Source organism: Balaenoptera borealis (genome assembly GCF_965194805.1).
Source record: "Balaenoptera borealis genome assembly, chromosome: 12".
Taxonomy (NCBI): domain Eukaryota; kingdom Metazoa; phylum Chordata; class Mammalia; order Artiodactyla; family Balaenopteridae; genus Balaenoptera; species Balaenoptera borealis.
The window spans coordinates 10,162,578-10,175,089 of NC_138869.1; the positions used below are offsets into that span (position 1 = coordinate 10,162,578).

The window sequence follows — 12,512 nt, forward strand, 5'->3', positions numbered from 1 at the left end:
TGCTAACACATATATACGGAATCTAAGGAAAAAAAAAAAAAAAAAAAAAAAAAGGCCATGAAGAACCTAGTGGCAAGACGGGAATAAAGACACAGACCTACTAGAGAATGGACTTGAGGATATGGGGAGGGGGTGGGGTGAGATGTGACAGGGTAAGAGAGTGTCATGGACATATATACACTACCAAATGTAAAATAGATAGCTAGTGGGAAGCAGCCGCATAGCACAGGGAGATCAGCTCGGTGCTTTGTGACCACCTAGAGGGGTGGGATGGGGAGGGTGGGAGGGAGGGAGATGCAAGAGGGAAGAGAAATGGGAACATATTGTATATGTATAACTGATTCACTTTGTTATAAAGCAGAAGCTAACACACTATTGTAAGGCAATTATACTTCAATAAAGATGTTTAAAAAAAAAATAAATAAATAAAATAAAACAATAACAACAACAACATAACAATCTTCTTGACTCCTCTTTCCCTTCTGGCTACCCCTTTACGTCTCCCTGTTTGGGTTAGTTATTGCTGTGTAATGATCCAACCTAAACTTAATGGCTTTCAAACAATCACCATTTTATTATCTCCTCAGTGCCATGAAATCCTATTGGATCTACCTTCAGAATATATCCAGACTCCAACCACTTCCCATCTCTTTGGCTGCCACCACCCCGGTGTGAGCTCGCATCCCCGCTTAGCTGGATGACTTCTCATTGCTCTTTCTATTTCCACCCTAACCTCCTAAAGCCTGCTGATTTATAACAGAGTGGCCAGAGGGAACCTTTTAAAATCTAAGCCAGATCACAGCCCTCCCCTGCCCTACACCCTACTAGGACTCCCTTGTTACTCAGCAAAAATGCCGCAGTCCTCACCATCACTTACAAGACCCTTTGTGGCCACCCCGTGACCTCTGACCCCCTTCTACTCTCCCCTTCACTCCCTCTGCTCCAGCTGCTTAGCCTCTGATACTATCCTTCAAACTCAGCTGGCACACCGTCACCCAGAGCCTTTGCACAGGCCCTTCCCCCAGCTGGGATGCTCTCCCCCTAGACCTCTGCAGGGCTCCCTCCTTCGCCTCCTTCAAGTCTTTGCTCAGAGGTCACCTCCTCCATGAGGCCTTCCTTGATCTCTCCATTTAGAACTGCATCCCAACCCTGCCTCTCTGGCTTTTCCAGTCTCCCTTTCCCTGTCCTCTTCTCTCACCAATAGCTCTTAGCCTTCTAACATACTCTATAATTTACTCATTTTTATCTTTATTGCTTATTGTCTGTCTCATACTGCTCATATGTAAGGTTCACAAGGGGACACACCTTTGCCTCTTGTTCATGGATGTGTTCTAATGCCTAGAGCAGAGCCAAGTACCGAGAGGGTGCTAAAATTTTATTTTTTAATTTTACTATAAGTATCTCAAGTCCTTTTAAGTATGTCAAATCCTTTGTGACACAAGGCAGGGTGTAGACACATTTATTCTTGCATTCACTCATCTATCCATCCACCCATCCATCCATCCACCCATCCATCCAACCATTCAATCGACTGCCCATCCATTCATTTGTATCCATTTATCCGCTTATCATCATCCATTTATGTCTGTCTCTCTGTGTATCCATCTAATCATTCGTCCTGTCTGGTATGTATCTAAACAATCCTTCAACAAACATTTCTAAAGCATCGAATTTCGGCCAGCCCTGTGCTGGGCTCTGCACTCAAATCCATGACAATAACATTCTGACCCCTGAGATGGCTGCTGTAAATAACTGCTCCAGGATGTCTGCATATGTTAAACAAAATGGAACAAAACAGGCCCTCCAGCCTTAATGTAAAGAATGGCACCATAAGTGCCAGCTGTGAATTGCTTGGGTGGAGGTGGACTGGGGGAGGGAGAGGAAGTTTGCCTCCTCCTCTGTCTCTGCTCCAGGCTGCCCCTGCCCAGTACCAGACACAGACCTGGGACATCTGGGTTCTACTTTCTCCAGGTCCCTGAGCCCCAGGTTCCTCATTTGCAAAATGAAATAGTATTGCTCATCTGACCAAATTAACCAAAGCATGTGTGAAACTTCTTGTATCACTGGATCTTAACCCTGGTTGCACATTCTAATCCCACAGGAAGCAGATGCCCAGGCCCCCTTTCCAAACAATGAAATCTAAAAATCTTGGAATGGGGCCTGGGCATCAGCGTTTTAATTGTTCAGCTGTGGGGCCTGGGCATTGATTGCTGTTTTTAGGAAGTTTCCAGGGGATTCTAATGTGCAGCCAGGCTTCTGTACCACCAGAGCTAGAGCTGTTTAATCAATGCCCTTTATCTATTTAATTGATCTTGAATATTGCAGCTGGAGAAAAGCAGATTTAATTAGAGGAGGCGCGACATTTGTGAAGATGCTGATGACAATGTCTGGACATTTTCAAGGGCTTCCCAAGTTGTATGTTGCTTGTTATTTTACTCTTAGTTGTTTCAGATTTAGGTTACGTCACGGGAAAATCTCATGTTCATAAGGCTAATTTTTGGAGGGAGCAGTTACAGAAAGAGTTGGAAACTATCAGTGGTTGAGCCCATGGGGAAGAAGATAAAGTGAGAGAAACAGAGACAGAGACACAGAGAGAGAGGAGAGAAGTTGAGGAAGAAATTTTCCTGAGCTAATTGGGCAAGAGTAAGTAGAGAAAGGGCAAAGAAAAATCTGTGAAAGCACAAGAGAACTGGCCCGAGGTCATGTTCTCCAGCTGCTGACTATGAGCAATGGGAGAGCAGGCTGGGCTGGGGCTCACCTCCTTCCAAGGGAAGGGGTGTGTCTTGGTGGGGACAGAACAGTGGACCCTGGTTCCCACTTCACAGTCTTACTTTGATGGAACACCTGTTCAGGTCCTCCAAGAAGCAGACCTCAAGACAAGAGGCATGCAAGGGATTTATTGGGGAGCTCCTCGTGAGGAATAAAGCAGAAAGAGAGCACAAAGTAGACAGGAGAGCCTCAGGTTGCAGTGGTGGTTGGACACCTGTGAAAGGAGAGAGGGAAGAAGAGGCTTGGGGAGAAGGAGCCTCAGGCTGCCGTGTGGCATTGAGAAAACACTGGCTGGGCCATCGGGGGTGGGGGCCCCGAAGAAAAGACTGGCTGTTAGAGGAGCCCTCACTGGGAGGGGAAGGCCCAGCTCTGGTACCCGCCCCCCATACGCAGTCATGGTCTGGGAGCAGCTGGGGCAGCAGCTGGAGGCTATTGGCCAAATACACTCTTCCCAGGAGGGAATCTTCAAGGGGCAGCTCCACTGCCACCATAGACACTTACAAAGTAATGAAAATATTCATTATCTAACCAATATTTGTTGAGCTCACATTAAACATAAAGCACTGTGCTAGGCACTGTGGATATAACAGTGCACTTGACAGGCATGTCCCTGCCCTCGGGAGCTTTCACACCACAGCTGGGAGACAGACATTATATGATATCTTAGTCACAATTAAGAGACGCTCAGAGAATCTGTAATAGGTGGGATGAACATATGGTTTAACTTTGAAACCTGGAACCCTTTGAGATGAAAGTGAGTGCTACTAATAACTATGCCTGGACAAATGGCATAAACTGGGACTATCCTGGGCAAACTGGGATATATGGTGATTCTGAAATAGAGAAACATGATCTAGTCCAGGAAATCAGGGAAGACTTCCTTGAGAAAGGGATGTTGGAGCTCGGATCTGAAGGGTGTGTAGGAGTTAACTAGTTGCTCAGATCCCATTATATGTTATCAGAACCTGTTGATCGCTCCTAGATGGCTGTCACCACAGGTGTTCATTGACCATTTGATGGTTAATTTCTCACTGTCTCAGGGACTCCCATATTGGGGATATCACTGTTGTCTGAAAAAGCCCTGCCTGGGATTCTTCTGATGGCACCAAAAAGGAAATGCAGGCACTGAGAGAGAGTCTGTCCATGGCTTTCCCTCTGCCTTGGATGATGTCATTCTGGACAGAGAATATGGAAACCTGATAACATGGATTATTACCCACTTTTACCTTTTTCGAGACATGGGTGGACCTGCTTCTCCCTAATGTCTTTTACTGTTGTAAAACACATAACATAAAATTTACCACCTTAGTCATTTTTAAGTGTACAGTTAAGTGACACTAAATGCATTCACACTGTTGTGCAACCATCACCACCATCCACCTCCAGAACATTTTCATCTTCCCCAACCTGAAACTCGGTACCCATTAAAGACTGAGTCCCCATTATACCCTCTCCCAGCCCCCAGCACCCACCACTCTACTCTCTGTCTCTATGAATTTAACCACACTAGGGACCTCACATAAGTGGAATCATATGATATTTGTCCTATCATGTCTGGCTTATTTCACTTAGCATATTTACCACATTTTATTTATCCGTTCACCTGTCTGTGGACATTTGGATCATTTCCACCCTTTGGTTATTGTGAATAATGCTGCTATGAGTATGGGTGTACAAACACCTCTTCGAGTTCCCACTTTCAGTACACCTGGATATACGCAGAAGTGGAAATGTTGGATCATACGGTAATGCTGTGTTTAAGCTGTTGAGGAATTGCCTTACTGTTTTTAACAGTGTCCTCACCATTTCACATTCCCACCAACAATGCAACAGGGTTCCGATTTCTCCACATCCTTACCAACACTTATTTTCTCCTCTAATCTTTTACAGGGATTTGAATTTTTTTAAATTTTGAGATAACTGTTGATTCACATGCAATTGTAAGAAGTACTGTGGGGAGGTCCCACGTACTCTTCACCATTTCCCCCCAGTGGTGACATCCTTCATAACTTTAGCATAATATCATGACTAGGATATCAACAGTGACACAACCCACTGACCTTATTCAGATGTCACCACTTTTACATGTACTCGTTTGTGTGCGTGTGTGTGTGTAGAATCAGTTTTTTGCAAATGTATCCCATGCATGGATTCATGTGACCACTGCCACAGTCAAGACACAGAACAGTTCCACCACAAGGATCCACAAAAAGGATTTTAAAAATCTTTTATTTTGGAAAAACTAAAGCTACACCGGAGTAGAGAGTGGAGTGTAACGAACACCCATGTACCATTGCCCAACTCCAGCAGCTCTCAATTTATGGCCGATTTCGTTTCCTCTATAGCCTCACCCACTCCCATGTTACTACGCAGTAAATCTCAGCCTTCTTATCATTTCATTGTAACTAAGCATTTCAGACTGCAACTCTAAGAGACTCATCACTTTTAAGCAGAACCATAACACTATCATTATGCTCTATCCCCTCCCCACAGCCAACAGTAATCCCCAGAGGCTTCACAGAGAATTTGCAGATATCCTAGGTTCTCCTTCCCCAAGCGACTTCCTAGAAAGGGCGCTCGTGGGCTGTAAATAAGTTGCTGAAGGATAATAGACAAGAGTAACAAGTTCTTTTTCTCCCACCTCCCACAGCCAATCCATCAGAAAACTCCATTCCACCACCTGCAAAACAGAATCAGCATCCAATGCTGTGTCACCACCTCTGCTCCCATCACCCCCGTCCCAGCAACCATGTCTCTCACCTGGGCTGCTGCCCAGCCTCCTCCCTGCTCTCCCTGCCGCCACCTCTGCTCCACTCCGCCTGGTCTCTGCACTGAGCCACAGGGATGCTGTCAAAACCGAAGCCAGAGCACGCCCTCCTCTGCTCCGCACCCTCCAGGGCTGCTCATCACATCAAGAGCCTAGACAATCAGTCTCTTCCCAGCACCCCTGCCATCTTGGGATTTCACGCACTCCTCTCTCTCTCTTTGCTGCCGCGTAGACATGCCAACCACTCTCCCACCACAGGGTCTTTGCCCACGCTCTGTCCTCTACCTGGAATACTCTACTCCAGATATCCATTTGACCTTGCTTCCTTCAGGTCTCTGCTCAAATATCACTGTGCGAGTATCTTCTATTTGCACACCTGGATCTGCTCAACACCTATTTCTACCCTGCTCTGTCCCCCAGGTGCTGACTATAGGGACTAAACCCACAGACTCCTTCGTCCTCTGGCTCCCACTGGGTTTGGCCCGTGGCGGGGACCGTGAGAAGGTTGATGAGGGGAGAATAGAGTGAGGTCGGGTATTTATTCCCCAGGCTCCCTTCCCAGATGACTGTTGCAGGCCGTGTGCACACAGCCTTCCTCCTCTTTGTCCTCTGTCCTGTCTCCTCTTCTCCCACCCTCAGGGGGACGGTAGCCCCACGCCACTATCCCCGTGGTTTTCCTCCATCCTGCCCATATTGTTGTAAGTAGTCCCTCTGCTAACTCTCCTCCTGTGACCCCCTTGTCGTGCCAGCTGTTCCCTGCCGGGATGCTGACTGATGTAGTCATTTTCTCAGTGAGCCTGTCCCTGGCTATGCCAGCCTCCAGGACCACACCCTCCCTGTATTCTCTGCCTTGTGTTCCTCGGCATTTCTCACCATCTAACGTGGTACACACTCTACTCACCTATGTTTATTGTCTGTCTCCCCCAACTGGGTCAGCTGTGTCCTGTTGCACAGGCTGTGCACTACACGGTTCCTGAGGTCACCATTTACACAGACTACAGTGTGATAGGGCAACGTCACCTCCTGGAGATGCACAACTGGGTGGCCCTGCTACCCACTGGAATATAAGCTCTGCCTTTTTCTTTTTTCCACTACTGTATCTCAAGTGCTTAGAACAGTGCTTAGCACATAGCAGTTCCCACAACATTGTCTTTAATGACAATTCATCCTTTCTTACTTCCCATGAGAAGTGTAAGTATCCTTATAGGGTGGTGTCAGGAGGTCTTAGTGAGTTTTGGGAGGGTTTCCCTTGCTATTTACCCCTGGACTGTAAGGCCCTGACTGTTTTCCTCACCTACTGTATACCTGCTGTAATGTGTGCTCTTACTGCCCTTCTCAGTTCTCCCGAGAGCTGCCCTTGGCCAAGGAGGAGCCCCCTTGCCTTCCACACCTAGGATAGCCCATGGCCAATGACGGACACAGGTACAAAATCCTGCCTGCTTGCCTCAAGGTGAGACCGACTCGGTGGTGCCGCCCTACAGGGCCAGGCATCCTCACTTAGTACCCACCCCACAGGCATAAGCACCCTGACTCGGGCTCCCCTTCCCGGGAACCTGCCCTAGGACACCTGTGCACCCTCCATGCCTGGCACACTGTGCAGTGCACAGCAGGACTGGTAAACATTTCTGAGTGAATGAATAAAGCAGTATGGGTTGGCTTTCCAGCTCTATAACCTTCCTGAGTCATTCTTGATCCTGAGCCTCAGTTTCCCAAAAGGCCTGGTGGAGATAATCCTATTCACCGAGATGACCCTACAGAACTGTGAGGGACCAACGCTTGTTGGGAGCATTTAGACACACCAGCAGAGTGCCGAGAAAGTCACATCCCCGAATTTCTCCGACAACTTTGGGAGGCGGGTGCAGCAGACTCCATCACCCTGGCCTGCTCCGCTCTTCCCTCCTCTCTGAATGGTAAATCTCGTCTGGGCAACTTACTTGTTAGCTCCTGGTAGGGTGGCTTTGTCTCATGGCCTCTTCCCCCCAGGGGCTAGGGCTCAGAAGCTCTATGTGGATGCTCTCTGCCTGATTGAAAGTGCTTCGGGAACCAGGAGGGACTCGGGGAAAGACAGCAATTAGAATGTACCATTAGGTATTAATGCCACCTGCCATCAGTGCGCCGGCCAGACTGGCTTCCCTTGAGTCTGCCGGGCTGAGGTTAATTAGTTTTTGGATTTCTTAGCTGTGGGGTGTCTCTTTAATCATCTGCCACCTGGCCCCAGCTCAGCCCCCGCGGGAGAGAGGCCTCTAGAAGCATGAGCTGATGGGAGGCCATTCTTGCGGAGGGAGAGCCCCTCAGAGCTGAAGCCATGCCCACCTGCTCACCCCACTTGAGGAAATGGAGGCCTCCGGAGGTGGGAGTGACCCTCAGCACAGAGCAGAGCCAGATGAGAGCTCAGGCTTCCTGTGTTATGGTCTGGGGTCTTGTGCACTTCTGAATCCCTCCATCCCTTCCCCAAATTCTTCCGCAGAACCTCCGCAGGCTGGGACGCTGGGATTTCATGGCTGACTAAGCCAGAGTAGCCCTCCCGTCCCAGGCTTACACAGCAGTGGAAGCCCCCGCCAATCAACAGGCAAGCAAGCTAATACATTGATAATGACAAATGGCGAAAAGGCCGTGGAGGAGACAACAGCACAGTGAAAGAATCTACCATGGATCGCCTTACACAGGGACATCGGGGAAGACCTCTCTGAGGGGCTGACTATTCACTTAAGAATTTTCGTCATAGAATGGCAGTGAATACACAGATGAAACAATAGAACAAGAAAATCATAATTTTGCAACCCCTATTAGTGGATCCAGGCTTTGGGCACCAGTGGTTGCAAACATCACAAGAAGGGAGGCCAGCAGACACTAAGTGCCTCGTGATGGAAGAACACCACAGGGCTCTGAAATTGCCATAAAATTAAACGGAATCTGATCAAGTCCCTAGCCCAGCACTATCCAGTGAAATACACACGGAGACGAATCAACTTATCACATATGTAAGTTAAAATTTTCTAGGAAGCCCATTGAAAAAAAAGTAAAAAGAAACCGGTGGACTTAATTTTAATAGTATGCCTTATTTAACCCAATCTATCCAAAATATTATCATTTCAATATATAATCAATATGAAAAATGATCAGTGAAATAGTTTCCATGCTTTTTTCAGGGTTAATTTTTGAAATATGGTGTGTATTTGACACAGCACGTCTCAGTTTGGACGGGCCACATTTCAAGTGCTCAGTAGCCACAAGTGGCTGGTGACAGCTGTCCCGGACAGCACAGCTCTAAGTCAGCTATCAGTTTCCAGGAAATTCAGAGGACAAAGGAATATGTGAAACAACACCATGCTGATGCAATCAGCAAAATCCAGATACTCCGGATTTCTGGAAAACTACAGAAAAAGCAACCCAGCTTTTTTTTTTTTCTTTAAAGAAATGCAGGGGCTTCCCTGGTGGCGCAGTGGTTGAGAGTCTGCCTGCCGGTGCGGGGGACACGGGTTCGAGCCCTGGTCTGGGAGGATCCCACATGCCACGGAGCGGCTGGGCCCGTGTGCCACAACTGCTGAGCCTGCGCGTCTGGAGCCTGTGCTCCGCAACGAGAGAGGCCGTGATAGTGAGAGGCCCACGCACCGCGACGAGGAATGGTCCCCGCTTGCCGCAACTGGAGAAAGCCCTCGCACAGAAACGAAGACCCAACACAGCCAAAAATAAAAAAAAAATTTAAAAAAAAGAAGAAATGCATTGTAAGTGGGAAAAATAACGGAGAGATAATCCATAAATTAACAGTCTTCAGAGACATACATATCAACCAGTCACAATGTGTAACCAATTCCAAACAATACATAAAACATTTTATAGTGTTTATGAAATAATTGGATATCTGAACACTGAATGTTTGATGCTATTAAACGGTAGTTATTTGTTGTAGGTGTGATAATGATATTGTGGTTATTTATTTTTTTGAGAGAGTCATTGTCTTTTAGAGAGATATACTGAAATATTTATGAAGGCATACTGAAAATAATATGAAGTCTGGAATTTGCTTCAGAATAATACAGGACGAGGGAGAAGAACGGAGGTGGGGGTAAAATGAAACAAGCTTGATAATGGGTGATGCTAGGTGATGGATACATGGATTTTATTGTACTATCCTGTCTACTTTTGTGTATGTTTAAAATTTTCCATAGTGAAAAAATTTTAAGGAAACTGGGATGATATTGGAAAGGAATAAGGATAGTGGAGGCCACAAAACAACCAATTCCATGAGGGCAGGGATGTCTGCCTTATCCATCAGTGTTTCATAGCAACTCACACAGACATGACACATGGTAGATACTTAGCACATTATTTTTCTTTTTTGCAGTTATTTTTGTCCTTAGGCCTCTTTGGGTATATCCCACCAGAGATGTACAAATTACTCTGTTTTTAAGAAATAATTCTTCTCTATGCAGTTATATCACCAACTTTTGCAAAGGTTTATTTGTTACATTTTATTTTTTACTTAGTGATTTTTTTTAACTTTGTTTCATAATTGCGTAAAATATTTGAATGTTTCCCAAGTCAAATCTACAAAGGAAGGCACAAAGGAGCTCAACTTCAATCCTGACAATTTCCTTTCGAGGATTTATCTCTACTCTTTGGCTACAGCTAATGGGAGTGAAGTCACGGACTCCTAGCTAAAGGGGGTTGACCCATGGCCCATCAACTAGCCCACTGGTCACACCCCTTTGGAATTTGAGACTCTAACAGAGGGACAAAGAGATGAAAGTGGTTGGATTTTACTCATCGGGGATGGTGTACTGACCAGAATGCCCTTGCTCTGGTCTCACTCCCAAGGTCCCGGCATCCAGCCCTCTGACATTGCTTTGGATCCTGCATGGGTCCCAGGCAGGTCCTCCAGCCTTCACGAAGTTCTGAGCCTCTGATATGAATTCACCAAATTCCCTCTGCCTTAACGTTAGCCTGAGTCTGTTTCTGTTGCTTGCACCTTAGGAAACCAAACTCATGCCATTAGCCATTAGCAGACTCTTGTGTTGGGGTCCACGAGAGTCACACCCACCCCTATGCGGAGCTGCCAGATTCTGTTCTTGGAATAGTGCTTCTGAGCACTCACTCCGCCCTCGGTGAGGGACTGCATTCCTTGGTCCACAAAGCTTACTGTCTGGTTACTCAGGTCTGAGGGCCCGAGGGCTATGGCTTCCTGTGCTTTCCCGCTTTGCCTGGCCTCTGAGTATCTCTCTGCCCCCAGCCCCAGGAGGGAAGCAGCCTACCTGGCCCCCACCAGTCTCAGCCCAAGGAATGGAAGTCACAGCGGCTGGGCCAGGATGGGGCAGGGAGGGGGTCTTCCCTTGGTCTGCCCCCATTTGCTTCCTGCTGGCTTCCTTTGAGGAGCTTCTTCCTCCCCTGCTTGGCTGCCCACTTGGCTGTGAGGACACAAGAAGGCTCATCAGTTGCTATAACAACACCCACCAACTTCCTCTGCACTTAGCCAGGCTGTTTATTCCCTCTCAGATAATGGATCTGCCTGCAGTGACCAGTCTCCCTTTGGCCTCAGAGCTGGGTTTGAGCAATTATTATTATTACTGTCAGTCGTGTTATTGTTATTGTTGGTTTGGAGCTGCCATTTACTGAGAGCTCACTATGATGACTCAGCATAAGCTCACTATGACGAGCTCAGGATGATAACTAAGCCTTCACAAGCACTAGCTCATTTAATCTGCACAGTGACACTATGAGTCAGGGAATACTGCTCCCAATTTATGGCTAAGGAGAAAGTCGGTATGGTCTAGTTTATAACAGCAGGGGCCCTGTACCTGACTGCCCAGGTTCAAATCCTAACTCTGCTAGATGCTAGCTGTGAGGGCAAATTACATATCTGCTCCCTGCCTCAGTTAACCCTTCTGTAAAATAGAGATAATAATGGTGCCTGGAGTAGTGCCTGTCATATAGCAAGGGCTTGTCTTGGTTATCCCAGAAGCATTTCCTGAGACAAGGATACCAGCAGAAGTATAGTTTGGGAGAGATCTGAGACCGGGAGTAGGGAATGAGGCAGGGAAAGGAAAGCAGCCCAGAAAGTGTGCTTTATTAATTAAGTGACCGCTGTGGACAACTGGAGATGAAGCCTGCTGGGAGCAAGCGAAGACACACATGGAGTTGCAGCATCTCAAGAGTGATGGACTTGGGATATTTATCCACCAGCTCCCGTCAGCTATAGGTTGAGGATTGCTCCTGGGTGGGTATGAATTCCCCAGCACTTCTGTCCTTCTCTATGGGCTCTGCAAAGTTACTCTGACAGCTGGAGAAAGCCTCCAACCAGGTGATGCAGGTGGTGGCAGCAGGAAGCTGGGGTGGGCATGTACTGAAGGCACCAATGGTGTCTGCTACAAAGCTAATAAACACTTGTCGAATGAATGAACAAAGGAAAGGAAACTGCAGTCGGTCGGTCGCCAGAATGTACCACCCCAGCCCCATCCAAAGATGTCAGTGGTCTAATCCCATCATGAATATGTGAATATGTTATGTTACATGGCAAAGGGACTTTGTAGATGTAATTAAATTTACAGATCCTAAAATAGGGAGATTATCCTGGTGGACTCAATCTGATTACATGAACCGTTAAAAGCAGACTTTCCCTGGTTGGAGTAGGAAAGGAACCACAGGAGAAGCTGGAGAGTTTCAAAGCATGAGAAAGACTTGACCTGCATGAGAAGGAATGTGGGTGGCCCCAGGAGCAGAGACTAGCTCCCAGGTGACCACTGGCAAGGAAACAGGGCCTCAGTCCTACAGTCACAGGATCTGGATTCTGCCTACAACCTGACTCTACTTGGAAGCGTGTTCTTTCCCAGAGCCTCCAGGTAAGGGCCTGGGCTGGCCGACACCTCTATTTCAGCCTGTGAGACTCTAAGCAGAATAGCCAGCTGAGCCCCCTGGACTTCTGACCTACAGACTGCGAGATAACAAATTTATGTTGTTTTAAGCCACCGAGTTTGTAGGA

The 12,512-nt window shown here is 47.2% G+C and overlaps 1 pseudogene across 1 annotated transcript in view; it reads left to right on the forward strand.

Annotated features, from left to right (window-relative positions):
- The window catches only part of LOC309607266 (store-operated calcium entry-associated regulatory factor pseudogene), a 32,457-nt pseudogene continuing 19,945 nt past the window's right edge, over positions 1-12,512 (forward strand). The window contains exon 1 of the transcript in view: positions 1-12,512. This exon is cut by the window's right edge and continues 19,945 nt beyond it. The product of the transcript in view is annotated as a store-operated calcium entry-associated regulatory factor pseudogene (transcript).